The 25294-nt window shown below is 44.8% G+C and overlaps 1 protein-coding gene across 3 annotated transcripts in view; it reads left to right on the top strand.

Moving 5' to 3' along the window:
- LOC126471079 (nuclear hormone receptor FTZ-F1 beta) overlaps nt 1-25294 on the top strand; it is a 410975-nt gene that overhangs the window by 141948 nt on the left and 243733 nt on the right. For all 3 annotated transcript variants that reach the window (XM_050099152.1, XM_050099151.1, XM_050099150.1), the window contains exon 2: nt 9994-10042. The gene's annotated coding sequence lies outside the window, so the exon portion shown is untranslated. The remainder of the gene's footprint in view (nt 1-9993; nt 10043-25294) is intronic.

Raw genomic sequence — 25294 nt, 5'->3', positions numbered from 1 at the left:
ATCACTTTATTGAGGCTTAGAAAAAATTAATATAAACAAGAAGAAACTATCGAAAAAGAATGTATAATGAGTGTTGTAACAAACATGCAAATGTTTGTTGAAAGGGACAAAATACACTATTTTATGGAAAAGTGTCTCAAAATTACGCATTTATTTGCTTTGTCTAATACCTACTTACTGCTGTAGGGTAAAAGACTGTGTCATCCCATATCCTCCAATGTGCCTGTTCTATATTAAGATCTGCATGCACACTACGTAAGCACTGTATAATGCTGGACAATGGAACTTGTTACTAATACCATTCACTACCATCGTGTTACGTTGGAATATGGAGCGAGGTAAATGTCACTGTCTATGAGCCGCTATGCGCCCTAGTCTGTTATCCTACTCCTATGATCCTAGAGATAGATCGAATAGTAGTCCAGTATATTAACTAAACAGGGTTTCGTTAGAATAATGTCGTCTTTCTGCGAACGATACCTATCTAAATTCGCTGAACTCTCTTTGACACTTAAGTTATCTACAATAACCGCGCTACATTACATAGCATTTTCTCCAAGAAGTATTTTACATTTATTATCGATACTTTTATCTTTTCAAGGACCGTGATACCTTGAATTTCTAATGCCGTCGGCCTGAAGTACAGAAATAAATAATAACATGTTTCATTAGGGCTGCTGTTGCATTGTTTGGACAGCCACTAGAGTATTCAGAAATGTTGGGCATTTAGCAGCATCAGTTACAGAGAAATAATGTAGACAGCGACGTAAACAGTGAACACATGTCAGTCAGATACCCCTGTCTGGAAGCTCTGCATAAATAACACGCCGTAATAATTCGTTCACGAGCTATGAACGGCTAATCATTTCCTGCCTCACGTTTGCGATTAACGTGATATATTTCCGAAGATATCCAGTCACGAAAACTGACAACGGCCGGGAGAGCGGTGTTCTGACCTCACGCCCCTCCATATTCGCATTACGGTAGAAGCGAGAGGGTTTTGTCGAAAGATCGGAAGACGGGGAGTGACCGGGAGGGGGGGGGGGGGGGGAGGTGCGTGACTCACGTGGACCGTGGCTTAGTGTGTGCTGCTCTTCAGAAACAAACTGCTTTACTTGTTGCATGTGTTAGCTTCTCTGTAATTGTATTAGGGCTTAGTGAGCAATGTGTGTTAGGAACGTGTCCGACATCCAACATGACACACGTCAGTCTGAATTAAGCTGCTGGTAGACAGGCTTAAATGCGAAAACATAATTCTGCACCAAGTGCTATGACTTCAGCTCATTCTTCTTGGTCGTGCACTGAACAAACGAGTTATAGTTGGGTAGAGCGGCAATAACAAGCTCAACAGCTATACTTGTTGTAAGCACGAGATTAAAACCACGCTGAACCAACTTTCTCCGGGCCATATTCGTATCCTCCAAATGCGATAATGCGAATGGCTATATTACGACACTCAGTCTGTGACTCTACGTGGACGCCAGCTGTCGAAGAAATCACGCATAGAAATCTATACTTTTACTTACTTTGTGTGTTTACCAACAAGATTCAAAACTTCCGCCCAGAACACATTCAACTGTACGTCCTCTTATTTTCGTATCTTGTAAACGGTAATGACCGTGTAAGTTAAAAGTACAGTTTGACAGTGAAGACAACGGTTTCACATTCCAGGCGTCCTTTTCGATGTAAATGTTTTTCTGTATTAAGTTTTCTGTTGTTACAGATGACAGACTGTCCAAAAATAAGTTGTACTGTAAAAGTAAAGAAAGCTACAGGAACAGAAGCATGTATTAACGATGCATAAGAAAAGAGATTCTGAATAGCTTACTTTAAAACTGAAATTATTTGTGTGGAGACAGTAAAATGAACTTTTCCAGTAATTTGATAGAAAAGCAAATGAAAAATGCACTCAACTTTTGTGAAACATGTTTGGGTAAAAAAAAAAAAATTAAAGTCTGCTCAACGATATAACCAGACTAATTTCATACTATAATAACAGATCAGTGCATTTCATTGCGCGGCGGCTCCTTTATCGACACGTTCACACTCCTTCCTCTACCAAACATACACTGTAACAGTTTTCACTTTAAAAAATACGGATGTATTAGTTTTCAGCACGACCTCATATACAGTGAAGAGCCAAAGAAATCGGTACACCTGCCTAATGTCGTGTAGAGCCCCCGCGAGCATGCAGAAGAGCCGCAACCCAACGTCTGACTAATGTCTGAAGTAGTGCTGGAGGGAACTGACATCATGAATCCTGCAGGGCTGTCCATAAATTCGTGAGAGTATGAGCGGATGGAGGTCTCTTCTGAACAGCAAGTTGCAAGGCATCCCACATATGTTCAATAACGTTCGTATCTGGGGAGTTTGGTGGGCGGCGGAAGTGTTTAAACTGCAAAGAGTGTTCCTGGAGCCATTCTGGACGTGTGGGTTGTCTCATTGTCCTGCTGGAATTGTCCCAAGTCCATCGGAATGCACAACGGACATCAATGTATGCAGGTGATCAGACGGGATACTTACGTACGTGTTACCTGTCAGAGTCGTATCTAGACATTTCATGGGTCCCATACCACTCCAACTGCACACGCCCCACACCATTACAGAGCCTCCACCAGTGTGAACAATCCCCTACTGACGTGCAGAGTCCATGGATCCATGAGGTCTGACCCGTACACGTCCATCGGCTCGATACAATTTGAAACGAGGCTCGTCCAGCAGGCAACATGTTTGTAGTCGTCAACAGTCCAATGTCGGTGTTGACGGGCCCAGGCGAGGCGTAAAGCTTTGTGTCGTGCAGTCATCAAGGGTACACGAGTGCACCTTCGGCTCCGAAAGCCCATATCGATGATGTTTCGTTGAATGGTTCAACACTTGTTGATGGCCCAGCACTGAAATCTGCAGCAGTTTGCGAAACGGTTGCACTTACGCCACGTTGAACGATTATCTTCTGTCGTCGTTGTTCCCGCTGTTGCAGGAGGTTTTTCCGGTCGCAGAGATGTCGGAGATTTGATGTTTTACCGGATTCCACACTAGTGAAATGATCGTCCGAGAAAATCCCCAGTTCATGGCTACCTCGGAGGTGCTGTGCGCCATCGCTCGTGCGCCGACTACACTATTTCCAAACTCACTTAAATCTTGATAACCTGCCACTGAAGCAACAGTAACCGATCTAACAACTGCGCCAGACACTTGCCTTATATAGGCGTTGCCGACCGCAGCGCCGTATTCTGCCTGTTTACATATCTCTGTATATGAATACGCATGCACATATCAGTTTCTCTGGCGTTTCAGTGTAAATGTGTAGACATGAAGAACAAAGACGTAGAGTGTTAATAAAGTTTGTTTCATTTAAATGGCTTCAACAGTTTTCGCAATAAAAACTTCGTATACTGGGTGATCAAAAAGTCAGTATAAATTTGAAAACTGAATAAATCACAGAGTAATGTAGATAGAGAGGTACAAATTGACACACATGCTTGGAATGACATGGGGTTTTATTAAAACCAAACAAATACAAAAGTTCAAAAAATGTCCGACAGATGGCGCTCCATCTGATCAGAAAAGCAATAATTAGCATAACAAAGTAAGACAAAGCAAAGATGATGTTCTTTTCTGGAAATGCTCAATATGTCCACCATCATTCCTCAACAATAACTGTAGTCGAGGAATAATGTTGTGAACAGCACTGCAAAGCATGTCCGGAGTTATGGTGAGGCATTGGCGTCGGATGTTATCTTTCAGCATCCCTAGAGATGTCGGTCGATCACGATACACTTGCGACTTCAGGTAACACCGACGCCAATAATCGCACGGACTGAGGTCTGGGGACCTGGGAGGCCACGCATGACGAAAGTGGCGGCTGAGCACACGATCATCACCGAACGACGCGCGCAAGAGATCTTTCAAGCGTCTAGCAATATGGGGTGGAGCGCCATCCTGCATAAACATCGTACGTTCCAGCAGGTGTTTATGAGCTAGGCTGGGGATGGTGCGATACTGTAACATACCGGCGTACCTCTCACCCGTTACGGTAGCAGTTTTGCTGTCCAGCGCCATCTGTCGGACATTTTGTAAACTTTGATTATTTTTTTGGTTCTAATAAAACCCCATGTCATTCCAAGCATGTGTGTCAATTTTTACCTCTCTATCTACAATATTCCGTGGTTTATTAAGTTTTCAAATTTATACTGACTTTTTGATCACCTGGTATATTAGTTGTCGGTACGCCCTCGCATATTACAAAGCGGTCCTCTCGTAACCCGGAACTAGTTGCAGGTGGCCTATCGAACGACGGGTATATTCTTCCAGTATTTGAGAATGAAAGCATAAAGCGACTTTGAACGAACTTAAAACATAATTTCAAACATTTTCTCATTTTTTCTCGCTTACATGCTTAACGTCAACTATTTAACACATAAACTCATTTGTAAAGTAATCAGTCGCTTGAAGCTGTTTTATAAATGGGAGTTCTAGTTTTTAAAGAATCTGGTGTTTACTGGTTATGATAGAAAACGTAAGTTGGAATACAGTAGGGTAGGTGACGGTTGACGGAGGAGTCGCAACGTGTGGGAGTGTGGCTGGCACCGTGCCCAACTGCGAGCTGTCAGCTGCGAGATAGGTTAGAGGCGCGACCTTGCCGGCTGTCCTTGTTGATAAAATATATTACCAATGTCACGTTAATGGCCGCCAGCACGCCGCCCGGCCATAGCAACAGCTCACGATGCACCGCGCTCTGTCTAAATTATAGCAGGGCCTAGGACCGCTGTGGGACGAGAAACTCGTGTGGGTCGGTTAAAAGGAACTTAGAGGCACACGAAACAACATGTACCGCGTTAGCAACTCGTCTCCATCTCAAACACATCTACATCTACATCTACGTCTACATAGATACTCCTCAAGCCATCGTACGGAGCGTGGCGGAGGGTACCCTGTACCGGTACCTGTCATTTCCTATCCTGTTCCTCTCGCAAATACAGCGAGGGAAAAAAAGACTGTCTGTACGCCTCCGTATGAGCCCTAATTTCTCGAATCTTATCTTCGTGGTTTCTAACCGCAATGTACACTACTGGCCATTAAAATTGCTACACCATGAAGATGACGTGCTACAGACGCGAAATTTAACCGACAGGATGAAGATGCTGTGAGATGCAAATGATTAGCTTTTCAGAGCATTCACACATGGCTGGCGCCGGTGGCGACACCTACAACGTGCTGACATGAGGAAAGTTTCCAACCGATTCCTCATACACAAACAGCAGTTGACCGGCGTTGCCTGGTGAATCGTTGTATGATGCCTCGTGTAAGGAGAAGAAATGCGTACTATGACGTTTCCGACTTTGATAAAGCCTATCGCGATTGCGGTTTATCGTATCGCGACATTGCTGCTCGCGTTGGTCGAGATCCAATGACTGTTAGCAGAGTATGGAATCGGTGGGTTTAGGAGGGTAATACGGAACGCCGTGCTGGATCCCAACGGCCTCGTATCACTAGCAGTCGAGATGACAGGCATCTTATCCGATGCGGCCGGCTAGCTACAATAAGTTTCCACGCGGGAGGTAGCGTGTTTGAATGTTTATGGTGGAAGGAATATTCATCTCAAGAAGCGGGTGGTTATATTTGAAGTGCAACTACTCACGGGGGTCCAGTGTGGCTGTAATTATCTTACAGTGACTAAAATATCTATATATGATAATGTGTTAATGTGGGACATTTATGCTGGAAAAAAATTAGTTACAATTTTGGCTACGAGGTGCAGATGTGGCGTTGTGCACCGTTTGGATGACTGTATGACAGTCATAGGCCGCCCGGTTGTCCGTGCGGTCTAACGCACTTCTTTCCGGGCGGGAAGGAGCGCCTGGTCCCCGGCACGTATCCGCCCGGCAGATTTATGTCGAGGTCCGGTGAAACGCCCAGTCTGTGAATGGTTTTTAGGCGGTTTTCCATCTGCCTCGGCGAATGCGGGCAGGTTCCCCTTATTCGGCCTCAGTTACACTATGTCGGCGATTGCTGCGCAAACAAGTTCTCCACGTACGCCTACACCACCATTACTCTACCACGCAAACATAGGGGCTACAGTCGGCTGGTGTGAGACGTTCCCTGGGGGGTCCACTGGGGGCCGAACCGCACAATAACCCTGGGTTCGGTGTGGGTCGGCGGAGGGGTGAAGTGGACTGCGGTAGTCGTCGTGGACCACTGCGGCTGCGGCGGGGACGGAGCCTCTCCGTTGTTTCTAAATCCTCGGTTAACACACAATACAATACAATATAATGACATCCATCCTGTCATTTGACTAGCCATAACGCGAGTGAACGGTATGGGTATCGAGAAGAAAGAGCGTGCGCTGTTAATAAAACTGTTTTATTTGAACGGCAGTGCTGCATTGAGAGAGTATCGCCAACTGAAACGTCTGAGGAGCGGCCCGATGTCATTATGTGGTTTAAAGATGATGATAATGAGCTTGGTGTGGCACTTGGAAGACGATGGCGTCCTATCTCGGTGGTTCAAATGGCTCTGAGCACTATGGGACTTAACTTCTGAGGTCATCAGTCCCCTAGAACTTAGAACTACTTAAACCTAACTAACCTGCCGGCCGCTGGTGGCCGCGTGTTTCTAGGCACTTCAGTCTGGAACCGCGCGACCGCTACGGTCGCAGGTTCGAATCCTGCCTCGGGCATGGATGTGTATGATCTCCTTAGGTTAGTTAGGTTTAAGTAGTTCTAAGTTCTGGGGGACTGATGACCTGAGATGTTAAGTTCCATAGTGCTCAGAGCCATTTTCTAACTAACCTAAGGACAAAATTGTTAAGGCTTTCATGGCCACTTGTTGACAAACTGCCTATTGGCTTCTGTCTCGGGTTCTTCGGCCGGCGTTCATCTAATGATTTTTTTGACTTTTCGCCAGCACGAGTGGCTGGCATTGTCCACCAGCAATGGAGGGTGAAGCTTTGACAATGCCAGCCAGTGCTGGCGAAACGTCAGAAAAATCATTAGATGAACGCCGGCCGAAGAACCCGAGACAGAAGCCAATAGGCAGTTTGTTTAACCTAAGGACATCCCACACATCCAGGCCCGAGGCAGCATTCAAACCTGCGACCGTAGCGGTCGCGCGGTTCCAGACTGTAGCGCCTAGAACCGCTCGGCCACCCCGGCCGGCTATCATTCTCACTTGTTTCACATTTTCTGCTCACGTCCCGTTCTAATCAATTAATCTCTCTTGCATTCGCAGCGCCAGATTTGCACGTAGTGGCCAAAATTGGAACTAATTTTTTTGAGCGTAAATCGGTTTCTCATTAATGCATTAGCATATCTACAAAGTTTCGCTGCCATACAATAATTCCAGCCCATACTGGACATCTGTTTAACAACTCTTTAATTATTATAACAACCCGATACATGGATGAAAGGGGAGAAGCGGGGCTACTGTGTGATTGATGAGCAGGAGACAGTGTAGGATAGGATAGGTTATGAGCCGGTGTCGTCGTGCTCTTATTATCGCCAACAACACGAACAAAATGCTACACAAGGAGCTGCAGAAACGAACTCTAGTGTATTGGATAGCTTGAGATATTATTCAGTAGAGTGACAGCCAGTTTACCTTGAAATTGTTGATCACAGTCATGTGGGCAGATAGTTGCAAAATAGGCTTCGTCGCTGCAGTGAGAGAGGGAAAAGCGGTTTCAGCGCCAGATATCTTGATTACATGCCATAGTCTCGTCCAGTGGTAACAGTAAAAGAAAAAAAAAGAAAAACTTCGCGCGAGACAGAAATATGTCAGTAAATTTAGAATATTTTTTATTAATTGTTTCTTAAAAATTAAGACTTTTAAACTTACGATAATGGCATATAAAAAAAGGCATATAAAAAAAATAAGGAACGGAATATCCGCACGAGTGAGATTTCTCCCGCTAAAGAAAAATGCTAATGATTCTGCTGCATTGGTAACGAACATACCTAAGCTGCAAAATACGTCGAGCAAGGGACAGAGTACAGAATTAAAGTTTCCACCGTAGGTCTCTTTAGTGATTGCAGGACTTTGTCCAGCAATTGAGATGAAATTATGTTCTGTCAATGGTGTTTGCATATGAAACAAGCCAACTTGTGCTGCGGTTTGTGTTCCACATTAAACTGTACTTTGCTTCGTAACTGGGTGGGTGAGCCGGTTCTTAAGTAGGAGAAAGACAGGGCCACAGCCACTTGTAATAGAACTCTGCCTAGTAATGCACCGTGGTTTTCAAACCAACTTGCAGGCCAGCTATGGCTTTAATTCTCGTACACTTACTTCCTGATTTGCCCAACATTGGTAGGTTTCAAGAATAAGATCCATGTGAGAACGCGTATAACTAAACAAGTCGTAGGTACCTCTAACGAATGAAGCATAATTCATGAAACCGTTTGTAAAGCATAGTTGGTCAAGAAACAAACCAGGCCCTTTTGAAAATAAGAATTCGTACTTCATAACAAACGCGATTTTTTATATTTATTTGTCTTATAGCTGCTTAGCTATTTATCCAGAGAAACTGTATTTAATGTATTTAGAACTTACATATTCATCTGACATATTTACAGTGTAACTTCAATGCTTCTATTTTCTCCCGTAATTTCATATTGTCACTCTAGATACCACGAACATGTAAACTTCCTTACTGTTATTTTTCGTTTTACGGTATAACACTCCTGTGCTGGTGTTCGTGATAACTGAAAATTGTATTTAATTCGTAGAACGTTTTGAAGGGTATTATCATTAGAGAGAAATGACTAATACGACTAGGACTAAAAAGATTGTGAACTCCTGAAATCGATCTAATAATGCGGTTTCTGGGGTTCGCTGTCTTCACACGTTTTAGGCTTATATACATTATAATAACCTATGCATGCTCGACATTTCCACGTAAACAACTGGATTGATTTATACTAGACTTTGTACACATGTCATTTACAATCTCGACAGAATCACTGTGAATAAGAACCACCTGCCTCCCATAATGGTGGGGGTGAAAACGGGATGACATCGTAGAATAACTCAGGTATGTCTGGAACAATCTCAACCATTTTTAGTATAAAAGTGCTGTGGGTGAAAGATGCCGCTATTGCACCTCGAGATGGCGAGAGCGTGATATATAAGAAATGTATTGAAACGACCTGTTCATATTCCATTCATATATTTCAGTTTTTCTTCATCGGGTCAGTGGCCTGTGATACATGGGATTTTTTGTATACACGAAGTATGTCTGTAGTAAAACGATGGTTGTTCGAAATCACATAAGTCACCACCGCCGTCGTCACTTACGGATGTCATACTGACGACACAAATTGGCATCATCAAATTACGTTATTGATGAAGCCACTGGTAACATCAATGTTGCTGACGTCACCGAATGTGCCAAGAGATAAGTGGCGTATTCGGTGGTCATTTCTCCTGTGGCGTAGAATACCCGTTGCTGTGCAGCTCGCATGTGAACTTATATTTGAACAAAAATGACGTTTTAATTTTGTCGCTAGTCTCTGTTCGTAGACTGTAAACAACTTTTGGAGCTCATGTTCACATGCGAACCAGTGACTCATCAAGTTATAAAACTGTTAAATGTACATACACGTACGACGTTTCGAAAATACATGAAGACAAATGTGTATTGCTATCACTAAAAGGCCGTTTATCATACCGTAAAGATGGACCTCACAGAACAGGAAGATCAGAAATATTAAAAACAACCTTTTCAGATGTACAGTCTGTTATTTAAGTGAAAGGAACAGAGTTTGTGTTATATAGTGGGCATAAATATCATGGAATTCAAATTTGTGTGTCTGCAATGTGCGCCGGAAAGCTGGAGCCTTTTGTGTTTGTCTGCAGCGCCACGTGGAGCAGCGTGTGTTCAGCGCCGGGCAGTTGGCAGCACGGCGTGCCCCGTTAGACGGACGCTGCAGCGGCAGCGGCGCCGCCAGCCGCCATTGTCTGTAACAAAACGCTCATACCTTGTTTGTTTTCTGATTGCAGGTTCTCGCGCCCGCTGGCACCACCCTTTACTTCCTCGATCATTCATGAGGTAATTATTATTCTTTAATACTTATACCCACCCTTGTCTTTGAGATGTTATTCACAATTATCCTTTGTTGCGTGGGGACCCATGTAACTTCCTTTGTAAGCAGTCGTTCCGATATTGGTCTCTTGAAGAATACGTGACTCATATCATCGTTTAAATATACGAAATAGCAAAAATTTCTTGATATACTTACGTAATTGTTAAAACTCTTCAGAGACGGTAATTAATTAATTAATGAATCAGTGTGTTATTGTTCAAATAGTTCAAATGGCCCTGAGCACTATGGGACTTAACATCTGAGGTCATCAGTCCCCTAGAACTTAGAACTACTTAAACCTAACTAACCTAAGGACATCACACACATCCATGCCCGAGGCAGGATCCGAACCTGCGACGTAGCGGTCGCGCGGTTCCAGACTGAAGCGCATAGAACCGCTTGGTCACTGCGGCCGGCTTAGTTATTGTTCTTTAGTTTGTTTTTGCTCCAGAGCAGTCGTCATCAATCTGCGGTCCGAATTAGGCCTTCGTGCGGTCTGCGTTCTCAGCCGTATTTTAGTTCTCAGCCGTATTTTATAATAAAATGCATCTACCTAGTAACAGCCGAATCCAGAAACGAGAACCAACGTTAACAGCTTCGTAAGATAGCAGCTTTCCTGCTCAGCAGACAACAAAAATACTTTGGGCAGGTATATTGTAAGATGGACTTATCTTTGGTGAATTCGACGGTGATCTTAAAGAGTTGGCCGTTTATCTCGGGGGCAGAGAGGTACGTAGCGTGACCACTGTTGGGTTAGATGGTCCGAGAAGGTGAATATTTTGTTAGTGTTTCAGTGCTGACAACTCAAGCGCGTGCGCGACTCGTACCGATCAGCTGCTGAGGCGTAAATTTTAGTACGAAAGTAACATGGATTTGTGGACGCGCATTATTGAGACGCTCATCTTCACTTGTGGTGCATATTTGTAGCGAGGTGCATGGAGTTAAATTACGTCTGTTGTAATACAACTCAATGAGTTGAAGAAAAGTGGCATTCAAAAATTTATTAAACATTTGTGATCATGTCGTACATTACATAATGTCACAATAAATTTAACTATAACATTACTGTTATTATCCAGTTAATGATTCGTTCATACAGACAGTACAATAACCGTACTTCAGGCAATTACAGTGTCAAAGCTTTGACGTCGGTGAAGGTGGGAGCCATGCCATCCGAAACAGGAAACAGTCGACACGGAGTGTTCCGAATGATACCGACTCTTGCTGTCAGTATTAGGGAGCCGGTGGGAAACTTATCGCATCCCTACTATAGCTAGTCTATTGGGGACTCAGAGCATACTAATGTATGTAAGTTACCAGGTAATAATAAGATCAGCGTATAAGCGGCCTAGGTTTGGAATTTTGACGACTCCTTATCTAGAGAGATCAAATTAAGCTGCCAAAACTTCTCATAATAATCCTACATATGAACCAAGCTACGATAGTTTCGATAATATTTGTTCATAAATTCGTTTGTCTAGTAGATGGTCATAGTTACATATGTCCCTTAGGGTTGTTTGTCGTTTTCTGTCGTTTGTTTCTCTAATTCGTCCAACTCATACATGATATCGCCTCCATGGAGTGACGAAAAGCCGATATGTATAGCCCAGTTCGATTGCCGTGGCCTTTACGAGGTCCACTGAGCTTTGTGAGCTCAAAAGAGACGCTGGTCGAACAAATAAGCTAAATGTGAACGCAAACCGCCGAAATGGAATCAGATCGAAAGGCTTGCGCCTTGCTGGAATGCACACGACGTTATTTATTGATTTAATTAATTATTAGACTGATTTCGATAACTACCGCAACAATATCTCTTTCAGAGCGATCCGAGAGCCCATAATCTCATCCGGATTATTTGACAACATACGAACAACTTTATAAATAGGAAACAAAAAGAAAATCCATAATTAATAGTTTCCAGGTTCGTGCGTGGGCTTGAATAAATCTTCGGAAACGTCAGTCAAAGAAATCAGGAATTTTTTTAAGCATCTCGCACTGATTTTTTTAATTTTCTTAATTCGATTTTACTTTTATGTAAATGCTGTGAATAGTGACATAGAATTTTAACTTAACCACGTTGTTTATTGCCCCATTCGACGAATTATCAGTCGCGAAATCAGATATAACCTTGCAAAATCAGTTTCGTTTAGTTAGCGTATAATTTGATATTTGCTGCACACTAAGCAATGAAGCGTTTCTTTTATATTTTCGAGTTTTGTGCTTTTTGCCTGTGTTACAGTTATGTATGAATTTCGAAGTAATCATTTTCACTGTCGTAATTATTGATAAGTTATCTTGTTAGCTGCAGTCACCGAAACGGGCAACACGAAACACGGAATACAACAACTGCCAAATAGAAAAGTATTGGGATATGGTTTCCGCCGCTGCGTGATTAGCTCGGCATAGTCTTTGTACCGCTCTTCAATCGCATTCAGTGAATCCACGCACGAGAAATATGTCGTTCAACTCTTCATCGATAAAGCTTTCCGGATTGCTATGTACGGCTTAACGATCAATACTGCCGGAAAAACAAACCCATCACAGGACCGAGCAGTAGTGAGTGGGTATTACTGTTGTCAACAGCCAGTACCGTTAGTTTACGGAACAAGTTTGTTTGCAGACAAAACACACAACACAACGATAGACACTGGCACCGTTGTGCAGTTTCTTTAGTGCACTGCAGATGCAAAAATAAAGTGGGGTCAAAGTAAAATGAAATGCAATTACTTTGTAGAGAGCTACCGGAGACCAGAGGCCTCTTACACCAAAACACAGTACCTCCCGAATATCCAAGTTAATGGAGACCCAAGACTGCATCTATAACCTAAACACACGGATAATCCAAACTACACGTGTTTTTACCGGTCAAATTGAAACAGGTGATAGTGGTTCCACAACCAATTAAACTGAGATAGGGAACCAATGATCGGAAATGCCTATTTATTGTGTGATGTCCGTCACAGCATACACCGCATAACAACGACGTAACTCATAGTAATTGTTTAAAGCGACGACCGCCAGTCATAGTGCGTGTATTGCAAAAGCCGCCGGCCGCTGTGGCCGAGCGGTTCTAGGGGCTTCAATCTGGAACTGCGCGACCGCTACGGTCGCAGGTTCGAATCCTGCCTCGGGCATGGATGTGTGTGATGTCCTTAGGTTAGTTAGGTTTAAGTAGTTCTTAGTTCTAGGGAACTGATGACCTCAGATGTTGAGTCCCATAGTGCTCAGAGCCATTTGAACCATTTTGCAACAGCCCATGCAGTTCTGCCGCACTCTGGCAAAGATGCCGGGTGTCTGTTGTATACTGTAACAGGCAACGGGTGATAAAAAGCATTCTCCCTCACCACCAGACAGACGTATGTACACGACTTAGCTCATAGCACGTGTGTCGTGAGAAGACCGCATACATCGGACCGGTGCATTACCTTTGCAGCAAGGACACCACTATCCCTTATGTCAAGTTGTTCATTGCATAAGACAACCTGTCATATGTTCATCGTGAGGTGTGTTACTGTGTACAGTGCTTGACGCGTAGTAAAAGATGGCACGTTAATCGTCACGAAGGTAAGGATGCAGTGCCCATAAGGCAGCACTAATGTAGAGAGAACGCTTTCCCAACGGGCGTCATCCTAATTGGAAGCAGTTTATCTCCATGAACACCAACTTATGAGAGCCGCTAAAGACATGCCCGAACACCAGAATTTTTCGAGAATGTTGTGTATGATCGTGTGGTCGACTACCCAGCAATGAGCGCCCGTCAACTTGCTCGTGAAACACCCGCCAGGTTAGCCGAGAGCGCTCACGTGCTGCTTCGTGGACTCGGGTAGGCGCGCCGGCCCCGGATCGAATCCGCCCGGCAGATTGACGACGAGGGCCGGTGTGTCGGCCAGCTTGGATGTGGGTTTTCGGGGGTTTTCCACATCCCACTAGGTGAATACCGGGCTGGTCCCAACGTCCCGCCTCAGTTACACGACTCGCAGACATCTGAACACGTTTCACACTATTCCATGAGTTACACTAGACTAAGACAACTGGGGTACACTAATTCCGTACTGGTGGGTATAGAGTGGTGGCAGGAAGGGCATCTGGCCACCCCTTAACATTAATCATTGCCAAATCCGATCGTAACCATGCCGAACCTGCGAAAGCTCGGGATAAAGGCATAAGCAAAAGAAAAAAAAGAATTTGCTCGTGAAATGCACACTTCAAGGATACAGTGTGGAGAGTACTGGTGGAACAGGTATTACACCCCTATCATAAAGAACGTGTCCGAGCACTGGGACCAACGGATTCTGAGCCCTCCCTTCACTTCTGTCAATGGATTATCAACTGCAGCGCAGTAATCCCGAACTTCATACTGTTTGTATTGTTCACGGATGAGGCCTCATTCACCCCTGATGGTGTTCTTAACAGCCGCAACTGCCATGTCTCGAGTGAGTATATCACCACGTCACTCACATCTGTGGCCACCAACAACGATTTTCGATCAACGTATGGGTGGGCATTGTCCAAGGTCACCTAATAGGACCTCATTTGCTGCCTCCGCTTTTGACTGGTCCAGTTACCTTGAGTTGCTGAGAGTTGTGCTGCCGCAGTTCTTAGAGACTCTACCCCTTGTTGCCCGCGAAAGGACGTGGTTTCAACACGACGGTGCACCAACCTCTTTGATGTTAATGTCAAATGGTTCAAATGGCTCTGAGCAACGCTTTCCCAACGGGCGTCATCCTAATTGGAAGAAGTTTATCTCCATGAGCACCAACTTATGAGAGAAGGGGTCTGTCACGCCACAGAGAGCCGCCAAAGACATGCCCGAACACCAGAATTTTTCGAGGAGATTGTGTATGATCGTGTGGACTCAACATCTGAGGTCATCAGTCCCCTAGAACTTAGAACTACTTAAACCTAACTAACCTAAGGACATCACACACATCCATGCCCGAGGCAGGATTCGAACCTGCGACCGTAGCGGTCACCTGGTTCCAGACTGAAGCGCCTAGAACCGCTCGGCCACACCGGATGTTAATTTCCGCGAGCACCTGAAGAACACGTACCTTCATCGTTGGCCTGGAAGGGGAAGTCCTGTACCATGGCCAGCGCGATCACCGTATCTCATACCTTTGGACTTTTTCCTCTGGGGTTACGTCAAGACGTTGGTATGTCAAATTCCATTAGAAACGAATGAAGACCTGCTTTCTACGGTCCAAGCTGTCTGTCTCCTGGTACAACAGACATCAGGGATCTTATGAGAGAGTGCGGCATAACTTCATGCACCATTGGTATGTCCGCCCCCGGTAGCTGAGTGGTCAGCGCGACAGAATGTCAATCCTAAGGGCCCAGGTTCGATTCCTTGCTGGGTCGGAGATTTTCTCAGCTCAGGGACTGCGTGTTGTGTTGTCCTTATCATCATCATTTCATCCCCATTGACGCGCAAGTCGCCGAAGTGGCGTCAAATCGAAAGACTTGCACCAGGCGAACGGTCTACCCGACGGGAGGCCCTAGTCACCATTGGTATGCATGCATTGAGACTATCGTTTGTCAGTTTGAGAAATTAATATGAGCTACGTTGTTGCTATCCGGTGTACGCTTTTTATGTCCAGAAATCTGCATTACCGATCATTGGTTCACTCTCTCAATATAACGGTTGTGGACCCACTATCACCTATTTCAATTTTATCCAATAGCTTTGAGGCACCCCGTATATACGCATGCTACATTTTATCATTTGAAAGCTCACTACGTTAATTACGCATTACCGGGCGGACTCTGACGACTTATTTGCGAAATTGTACTTAACGTTCTTTACTTCATATCACTTGCTTTCTGTTCGCTTTCGGAAAATATCTTCTAATTTTCCCTTTTTGTTGTTTATTCTTTTTTTTCGTTTCGTCGGTTCTCATTTTCCGGAGTCACAACGCGATTAAAGTGAAACGAACTTGGCCTACATACTCTGAAGGAAACTAAAAGTCCCGGCTTCGGGAAGGTAGCAGGCCGGAGTGGCCGAGCGGTTCGAGGCGCTACAGTATGGAGCCGAGCCACCGCAACGGTCGCAGGTTCGAATCCTGCCTCGGGCATGAATGTGTGTGATGTCCTTAGGTTAGCTAGGTTTAATTAGTTCTAAGTTCTAGGCGACTGATGACCTCAGACGTTAAGTCACATAGTGCTCAGAGCCATTTGACCCATTTTTTTCGGGAAGGTAGTACTAAGTGGCTGCTGCCGGACGACTTGACTGGCGTAGCGGTAATTTTGTTTACGTGCCACCGCGTAACTTTGTTTTCTGTAGAAAAAAAACAATGTTAGGTAATGAAATGTTAATTCCAAACTCTAGTTTAACGGTTTAAGCAGCGCACTGCAGAGAAGTTCTCAGGACGCACGACTTAATCGACAGACATCATCATAGTTTAACCGATTTGAACGGAACATTTGTAAATTATATGCAGAAACCTTTCTTGTGAGTCAATTATTGACACTGTATCGAAGTCCCTACAGCAGTTCGTGAGATTAGCCTTCAGACAGAAACGTGGCTAGGGACGATTTAGTGACAACAGATCAACGCATTTCAGTGCGTCAGAGTGCGTTCTAATGGGTTTCTCGATCGCCTTGTCTTCGCTCTCTTTCTCTACCTAACACACTTCGTTCACCATATCTGCGTCCGGTAAAACGTGAGCCATACGCACAATGGTGTTTTACAAACGAAATTATTCGTTCTAACTGTACCAGTACTAGTCTTCGTTTAATTTTTTCAATCAGAAATCGCCGCACTTTGCACGGTATCCACAAACGCGATAATCCGCAGCATGACGTTCGGAGGCTTTGTTTACTCAGAAAATACACTACTGGCCATTAAAATTGCTACACTGAGAAGAAATGCAGATGATAAACGGGTATTCATTGGACAAATATATTATACTAGAACTGACATGTCATTACATTTTCACGCAATTTGGGAGCACAGATCCTGAGAATTCAGTACCCAGAACAACCACCTCTGGCCGTAATAACGGCCGTGATACGCCTGGGCATTGAGTCAAACAGAGCTTGGATGGCATGTACAGGTACAGCTGCCCATGCAGCTTCAACACGATACCACAGTTCATCAAGAGTAGTGACTGGCGTATTGTGACGAGGCAGTTGCTCGGCCACCATTGACCAGACGTTTTCAATTGGTGAGAGATTTGGAGAATGTGCTGACTAGGGTAGCAGTCGAACATTTTCCGTATCCACAACATGCGGTCGAGCATTATCCTGCTGAAATGTAGGGTTTCGCTGGGATCGAATGAAGGGTAGAACCACAGGTCGTAAGACACCTGAAATGTAACGTCCACTGTTCAAAGTGCCGTCAATGCGAACAAGAGGTGACCGAGACGTGTAACCAAAGACACCCCATACCATCACGTCGGGTTATACGCCAGTATGTCGATGACGAATACACGCTTCCAATGTGCGTTCACCGCGATGTCGACAAACACGGATACGACCATCATGATGCTGTAAACAGAACCTGGATTCATCCGAAAAAATGACGTTTTGCCATTCGTGCACTCAGGTTCGTCGTTGAGTACACCATCGCAGGCGCTCCTGTCTGTGATGCAGCGACAAGGTTAACCGCAGCCATGGTCTCCGAGCTGATAGTCCATGCTGCTGCAAACGTCGTCGAACTGTTCGTGCAGATGGTTGTTGTCTTGCAAACGTCCCCATCTGTTGACTCAGGGATCGAGACGTGGCTGCACGATCCGTTACAGCCATGCGGATAAGATGCCTGTCATCTCGACTGCTAGTGATACGAGGCCGTTGGGATCCAACACGGCGTTCCGTATTACCGTCCCGAACCCACTGATTCCATATTCTGCTAACAGTCATTGGATCTCGACCAACGCGAGCAGCAATGTCGCGATACGATAAGCCGCAATCGCGATAGGCTACAATCCGACCTTTATCAAACTCGGAAACGTGATGGTACCCATTTCTCCTCCTTACACGAGGCATCACAAAACGTTTCACCAGGCAACGCCGGTCAACTGCTGTTTGTGTATGAGAAATCGGTTGGAAACTTTCCTCGTTTCAGCGCGTTGTAGGTGTCGCCTCCGCCGCTAACCTTGTGTGAATGCTCTGAAAAGCTAATCATTTGCATATGACAGAATCTTCTTCTTGTCGGTTAAATTTCGCGTCTGGAGCACGTCATCTTCGTTGTGTAGCAATTTTAATGGGCAGTAGTGTATCCCCAAACAACCTCAGAAATTTTGTCGGTGAAGCTGTGGTTCACCCTGAAGCTTTTAGAATGTAAGCGGGTTATTGGCAGGCCTACGGAGTGGGCCGCCAAAAGGTGTTAAAGTGAGGAACGGCTGAGTGGCAATGTCTTTCGCCATTGTGTCGATAACATTGAGCTACATATAGCAGCCAGCCCCAACCCTTGCGTGTGCCGTGGAGGGCAGGAAACGCTCTAGAAATCGTCGGCTGCGCTGCGAGAGAAGAGGGGGGAGCGACAGAGTGCGTGGTTTTGTGGAGGTCGCTAACCGGAAGCCACAGACGGCCTTGCTCGTGTACTTCCGGCGCCGCGCCGCCACCTGCAACGGCCTTCCCGCAACAGACTCGCTGCTTCTAGAGCTCTCTCAGAGACTATTCCGGCTATTCAGATAGGTCAGACGAGTCTACCGCACCGCACATGTATGACGAGAAAAAGGGTGCTACACAGCAAATTCTGCAAGAAAATGCTAAAGTACACTGGTGTCCAAAATTAAGGCATCAATCCGGGCGGGAAGGAGCGCCTGGCACGAATCCTCCCGGCAGATTTGTGTCGAGGTCCGGTGAACCGGCCAGTCTGTGGATGGTTTTTAGGCGGTTTTCCATCTGCCTCGGCGAATGCGGACTGGTTCCCCTTATTCCGCCTCAGTTACACTTAGAAGTACTTAAACCTAACTAACCTAAGGACATCACACACATCCATGCCCGAGGCAGAATTCGAACCTGCGACCGTAACGGTCGCGCGGTTCCAGACAATAGCGCCTAGAACCGCTCAGCCACCCCGGCCGGCTAACAGGAACATGGGACGAGTTTACTATCGTCAGTATGTTCTGCATGCGTCCGATGGACAACCCATTCAACATCTGCGACTGATACATGCCAAAGTTGTACGGGCATGCATACCACTCTTGTAAAATATGATGGGTATTTAGAAATTAAAACTTTGTTGCTGTCGGTGTAGGTAAAATGTACTTCACGTTTCTGTCTCCATTCATGTAGAAGGTTTGTTGATTTTTGTCTTGTGTCCAAAGACTGGTTTGATGCGACTGCAGCTGCTTTTAAAATGAATATACGGGCTTTAAGGCTTAGTAGCATTTGTTACATTCAACTTAAAATTGTAAATAATACATCAAATGAAAGAGCAACTCCAAGACGTTTTCTTACACGTGTCCAGTGTGAGCACTATTCGTCACTAATCGAGTCTATAGGTGAGTTCTTTCCAAACCTTGATCAGTGGTAGCAGATGCACATACACACGATCCTTATGTACCCCCAAAGGTAAAAATCGCATGGGATCAGATCGTATTTCAATGTGGAGCGCATGCAAAACAAGCTCTGTCATATGGCCCCTTGCGGTCCAGTCCAGCTGTCGGAACAACGTCATTGAACCAATCGCGTACTGAGTTATGTTAGTGAGGCGGCGCACCATCTTGCTGCCAGATAAAGTTCAGTTGTTCAGATTCGTCCAGTTCGAGAAAGAGCCACATTTGTAGCGCACCAAGATAAGAAACAACAGTTGCAGTTGCTTTAGCGAAAGACAAAGGCCCATAAACTTTCCGCCGGGTTATAGCGCAAAAAACATAATTTAGGGAGTCTCGTTGCAACTGTACCACCTCGTGGGGATTCGGTGACCCCCACATGCTCACATTATGTGTTCACATTTTCAGTTAGGTGAAATGACGATACATCACTGAACACGACACGATCCAGAAAATCTTCATCGTCATGCAACGTTTCGTTTGCAGAGTTGGCACGTAAACTGTAGTCTGTGGGCTTTAGAGCTTGTAACTACTGCAGTCGTAAGGACGTAGTTGTAAGTGTCTCCTTAAGTGTCCATACAGACGTCACTGCAATTGCTAATTCATAATTAAACTTCCGACCTGATTTCTTGGGCTACGCGTGGAAGAAGCACTCGTTCAACACGTTCTACAGTCACTCTTAATCGTTCTATGCTCTTCCCTCTGCGCACCGGTATGCAAACAAAACTGTTTGAGTTGCTCTTCCATTTAATGTGTTATTTATAGTTGTAAGTTGAATGATATAAATGCTACAAAGTCTTAAAAGCCTTATATTCATTTTGAAACAAGCTGTATATACTATTCCAGACGTAGCTGCTATTTAAGACGGGAAATTAATTTATTCGGCCTTTGACATTCAGTTCTCGTTTGGTTTGCGTGTTCTTCATAAACGTTACAACGACCTTCGTCAGCCGGCTGCGGTGGCCATGCGGTTCTAGGCGCTCAGTCCGGAACCGCGCGACTGCTACGGTCGCAGGTTCGAATCCTGCCTCGGGCATGGATGTGTGTGATGTCCTTAAGTTAGTTAGGTTTAAGTAGTTCTAAGTTCTAGGGGACTAATGACCACAGCAGTTGAGTCCCATAGTGCTCAGAGCCATTTGAACCAAAGAAAATGCTCTTTCTACATCTATCTACATCTACATCCATACTCCGCAAGCCACCCGACGGTGTGTGGCGGAGGGTACTTTGAGTACCTCTATCGGTTCTCTCTTCTATTCCAGTCTCGTATTGTTCGCGGAAAGAAAGATTGTCGGTATGCCTCTGTATGGGCTCTAATCTCTCTGATTTTATCCTCATGGTCTCTTCGCGAGATGTACGTACGAGGGAGCAATATACTGCTTGACATCTCAGTGAAGGTATGTTCTCGAAACTTCAACAAAAGCCCGTACCGAGCTACTGAGCGTCTCCACTGGAGTTTATCTATCATCTCCGTAAAGCATTCGCGATTACTAAATGATCATGTAACGAAGCGCGCTGCTCTCCGTTGGTTCTTCTCTATATCTTCTATCAACCCTATCTGGTACAGATCCCACACTAGTGAGCAATATTCAAGCAGTGGGCGAACAAGTGTACTGTAACCTACCTCCTTTGTTTTCAGATTGCATTTCCTTAGGATTCTTCCAATGAATCTCAGTCTGACATCTGCTTTACCGACGATCAACTTCATATGATCATTCCATTTTAAATCACTCCTAATACCTACTCCCAGATAATTCACAGGAGCCGGCCGGTGTGGCCGAGCGGTTCTAGGGGCTACAGTCTGGAATCGCGCGACCGCTACGGTCGCAGGTTCGAATCCTGCCTCGGGCATGGCTGTGTGTTATGTCCTTAGGTTAGTTACGATTAAGTAGTTCTAAGTCTAGGAGACTGATGACCTCAGATGTTAAGTCCCATAGTGGTCAGAGCCATTTCATTTCACTTTACAGGATTAACTGCTTCCAGTTGCTGACCTGCTATATTGTAGCTAAATGATAAAGGATCTTTCTTTCTATGTATTCGCAGCACATTACATCTGTCTACATTGAGATTCAATTGCCATTCCCTGCACCATGCGTCAATTCGCTGCAGATCGTCCTGCATTTCCGTACAATTTGCCATTGTTACAACCTCTCGATGTACCACAGCATCATCCGCAAAAAGCCTCAGTGAACTTCCGATGTCATCCACAAGGTCATTTATGTACATTGTGAATAGCAACGGTCCTACGACACTCCTCTGCGGCACACCTGAAATCACTCTTACTTTGGAAGACTTCTCTCCATTGAGAATGACATGCTGAGTTCTGTGATCTAGGAACTCTTCAATCCAATCACACAACTGGTCTGATAATCCACATGCTCTTACTTTGTTCATTAAACGACTGTGGGGAACTGTATCAAACCCCTTACGGTAGTCAAGAAACACGGCATCTACCTGGGAACCCGTATCTATGGCCCTCTGAGTCTCGTGGACGAATAGCGCGAGCCGGGCTTCACACGATTGTCTTTTTCGAAACCCATGCTGATTCTTACAGAGTAGATTTCTAGTCTCCAGAAAAGTCATTATACTCTAACATAATACGTGTTCCAAAATTCTCCAACTGATCGACGTTAGAGATACAGGTCTATAGTTCTGCACATCTGTTCGACGTCCCTTCTTGAAAACGGGGATGACCTGCGCCCTTTTACAATCCTTTCGAACGCTATGCTCTTCTAGAGACGTACGGTGCAAGAGTGGGAGCAAGTTCCCTCGCGTACTCTGTGTAAAATCGAACTGGTATCCCATCTGGTCCTGCGGCCTTTCCTCTTTTGAGCGATTTTAATTGTTTCTCTATCCCTCTGTCGGCTATTTCGATATCTACCATTTTGTCGTATGTGCGACAATCTAGAGAAGGAACTACAGTGCAGTCTTCCTCTGTGAAACAGCTTTGAAAAAAGACATTTGGTATTTCGGCCTTTAGTCTGTCATCCTCTGTTTCAGTACCATTTTGGTCTTTAAAGCGGAATTTTGCGTAACTATTCAATAGTGCGGTCCCACATTAATCTAGTGCAATATTAGTTTTATCGATATGTATTAACAGGGACAGTAGAACATAAAGAGAGAAGCCAGCGCGGGCCAGGGCAATACTGTCATTGCTGGAGTAATGGTTTTTGTTCGTGTTTTACTGCCCTGTTAATACATATCGGTAAAACAAATATCCTACTAGACTAATCTGGGACAGCTCCATCGAATGGGCACGTAAAATTTCATTTTAAAAATAATTTTGTTTGTAACGGTAAAGAAACTGACGCTTTCCATCGACGCTGGGAGTTGCATGAAAAGCGTTGTGGGCACTGTTTATTGGAACTGACTCCAGCTACACAATGCTAGAACGAAACCACAAATATATGGTAAAATACCAGAGACAATACTCCTGACAACTCTTAGGAGAGAGAGCCTGTGTATTGTGTCCAAAGCGCTATCCTATGACATGCATGCAAGGTTCAACCGCTGGAACAGACGCTAGATAACTGTCTGTTAGATGTGGCATTTTGCACTATGCTGACAGTCAATGTTGGTGCTTTCCCATACGGATTGGACATTATGCTGTTCTCTGTCGGCCGGCCGGAGTGGCCAAGCGGTTCTAGGCGCTGCAGTCTGGAACCGCGCGACCGCTACGGTCGCAGGTCGAATCCTGCCTCGGGCATGGATGTGTGTGATGTCCTTAGGTTAGTTAGGTTTAAGTAGTTCTAAGTTCTAGGGGACCTATGACCTCAGCAGTTGAGTCCTATAGTGCTCAGAGCCATTTTTGTTCTTTGTGGATTGATAAATTTATTATTTCGAATTAGTGGAAACTGCAAGAGCGCAAGTCGATAACTGCTTTACGATACGGATTTACATTTTGCGAGCGTGGGTGGACGTCAACTGTTGGCGACACGTGAAAATGTGTGCCGGATCGGGACTGGAAACCAAATTTCCCGCTTTATCGCTAGCGGTAGCTTCAACTACTTCGTCTATCCGAGCACGTACATTTCGCGATTACCGCACAGAAGCGAGAGTAAGGGTTGTGGACTTCTTGACGCATGGAAGTGTGTATCGGCCCTGAAGGCCTGCTCGGATAGCCCAAGTTGTTTAGGGGACCGCTCGATATAAGCGGGAAATCCGGTGCGGAGTCCCGGTTCGGCACAAATTTTCATGTGTTGCCAACAGCTGACTTCAATGCACACTCGCAAAATGCAAATCCACTTCGCAATATTTACCACAGCTGTAACTGCCAGAATAGTGTCTGTGAAACGTCCCCTTGGAAAAATTATAAATGACTGTGCTTAAGCTGACACACAATATTTTTAGCGCAACGCAATCTGACTTTCAAAAATCCCTACAAAAGAATGTCCCTGACTAACAATAACCTATACCTTTCATGAATCACTTACCTCACAAAAATCTTCGTCACTCAAACTACTGCAATACAGCGTGCGCCAATACTGCCAGCTGAATAAAAGATTCTAACTACTGAAGGCACTAAGTACTGATAGACACAGTTAGCAAATGAAAGATTTTGATAGAGAACAAACAATGTATTTACCTTAATAGTGTTCAAAAGTCATAATATATATATATATATATATATATATATATATATATATATATATATATATATCAGTTCATGACATCCAGTCTTACAAATTTACTGTCTCTGATGGACACACGTCCAGATCATCCGCTCTCAAAACTCCGCCATCTCTCTCCCCACATCCACCACTGCTGGCGGCTCACCACCAACTGCGCAACGCTACGCGTTGTTAACAGCCAACTGCCCAACACTACAATAGTAAATTCCAACAATGCAAACCAGCCACAGACTGCACACAGCACAGTCAGTGATTTTCATATAGAGCGCTACATGGCGTTACCAACATAAAAACCTAAACAGCCTACTTACATCTGTTCTGTTTGAAGGATTTTGTAATTTCAACGTGCAGACACTGTATAAACACAGGCATTGTAACTAACATCAATGATATCTGGTTTCATCTTTGGCATATCTGTGAAAGCGTTACAGAGAACACAAATATCAACAGATGAATATATCCTTTACAACTATCCACGACCATATCGCAAGTTCTACGAGGCCAATTCGGAAAGTAAGGTCCGATCGGTTGCAAAATGGAAACCACCATGAAAATCAAAAATGTTCTATTTGCAACAGTTAGCTACATGTTCCAGCTACTTCTCTACATACTCGCCGCTCCAATTTAGACATTTGTTGTAGCGTTGTACCAACTTTCAATACACTCGTCATAGAAGGAAGCCGCCTCTGCTTCCTACCAATTCTCTACGCTGGTCTACAGCTCATTGTCTGTGCAGAACGTTGTCTTCACAGCTAGCGGTTCGTGTGAACAGAGATGAAACTCAGGAGAGTCGGTTACGGGCTCTATTGTGGGTGATCAAACACTTCCCATCAGGAACGCATCTTCATTGCCCCTTCAGAGTGCAACCGAGAATTGTCGTGCAGAAGGAAAAAAAAAATTGCTCTGAGCACTATGCGACTTAACTTCTGAGGTCATCAGTCGCCTAGAACATAGAACTAATTAAACCTAACTAACCTCAGGACATCACACACATCCACGCCCGAGGCAGGATTCGAACCTGCGACCGTAGCGGTCGTTCGGCTCCAGACTGTAGCGGCTAAAGCCGCACGGCCACTCCGGCCGGCGCAGAAGG

This window comes from Schistocerca serialis, chromosome 3 (genome assembly GCF_023864345.2).
Source record: "Schistocerca serialis cubense isolate TAMUIC-IGC-003099 chromosome 3, iqSchSeri2.2, whole genome shotgun sequence".
NCBI lineage: Eukaryota > Metazoa > Arthropoda > Insecta > Orthoptera > Acrididae > Schistocerca > Schistocerca serialis.
Note: the sequence above shows the minus strand (reverse complement) of the source record. Positions and strands in the feature narration are given on the sequence as shown.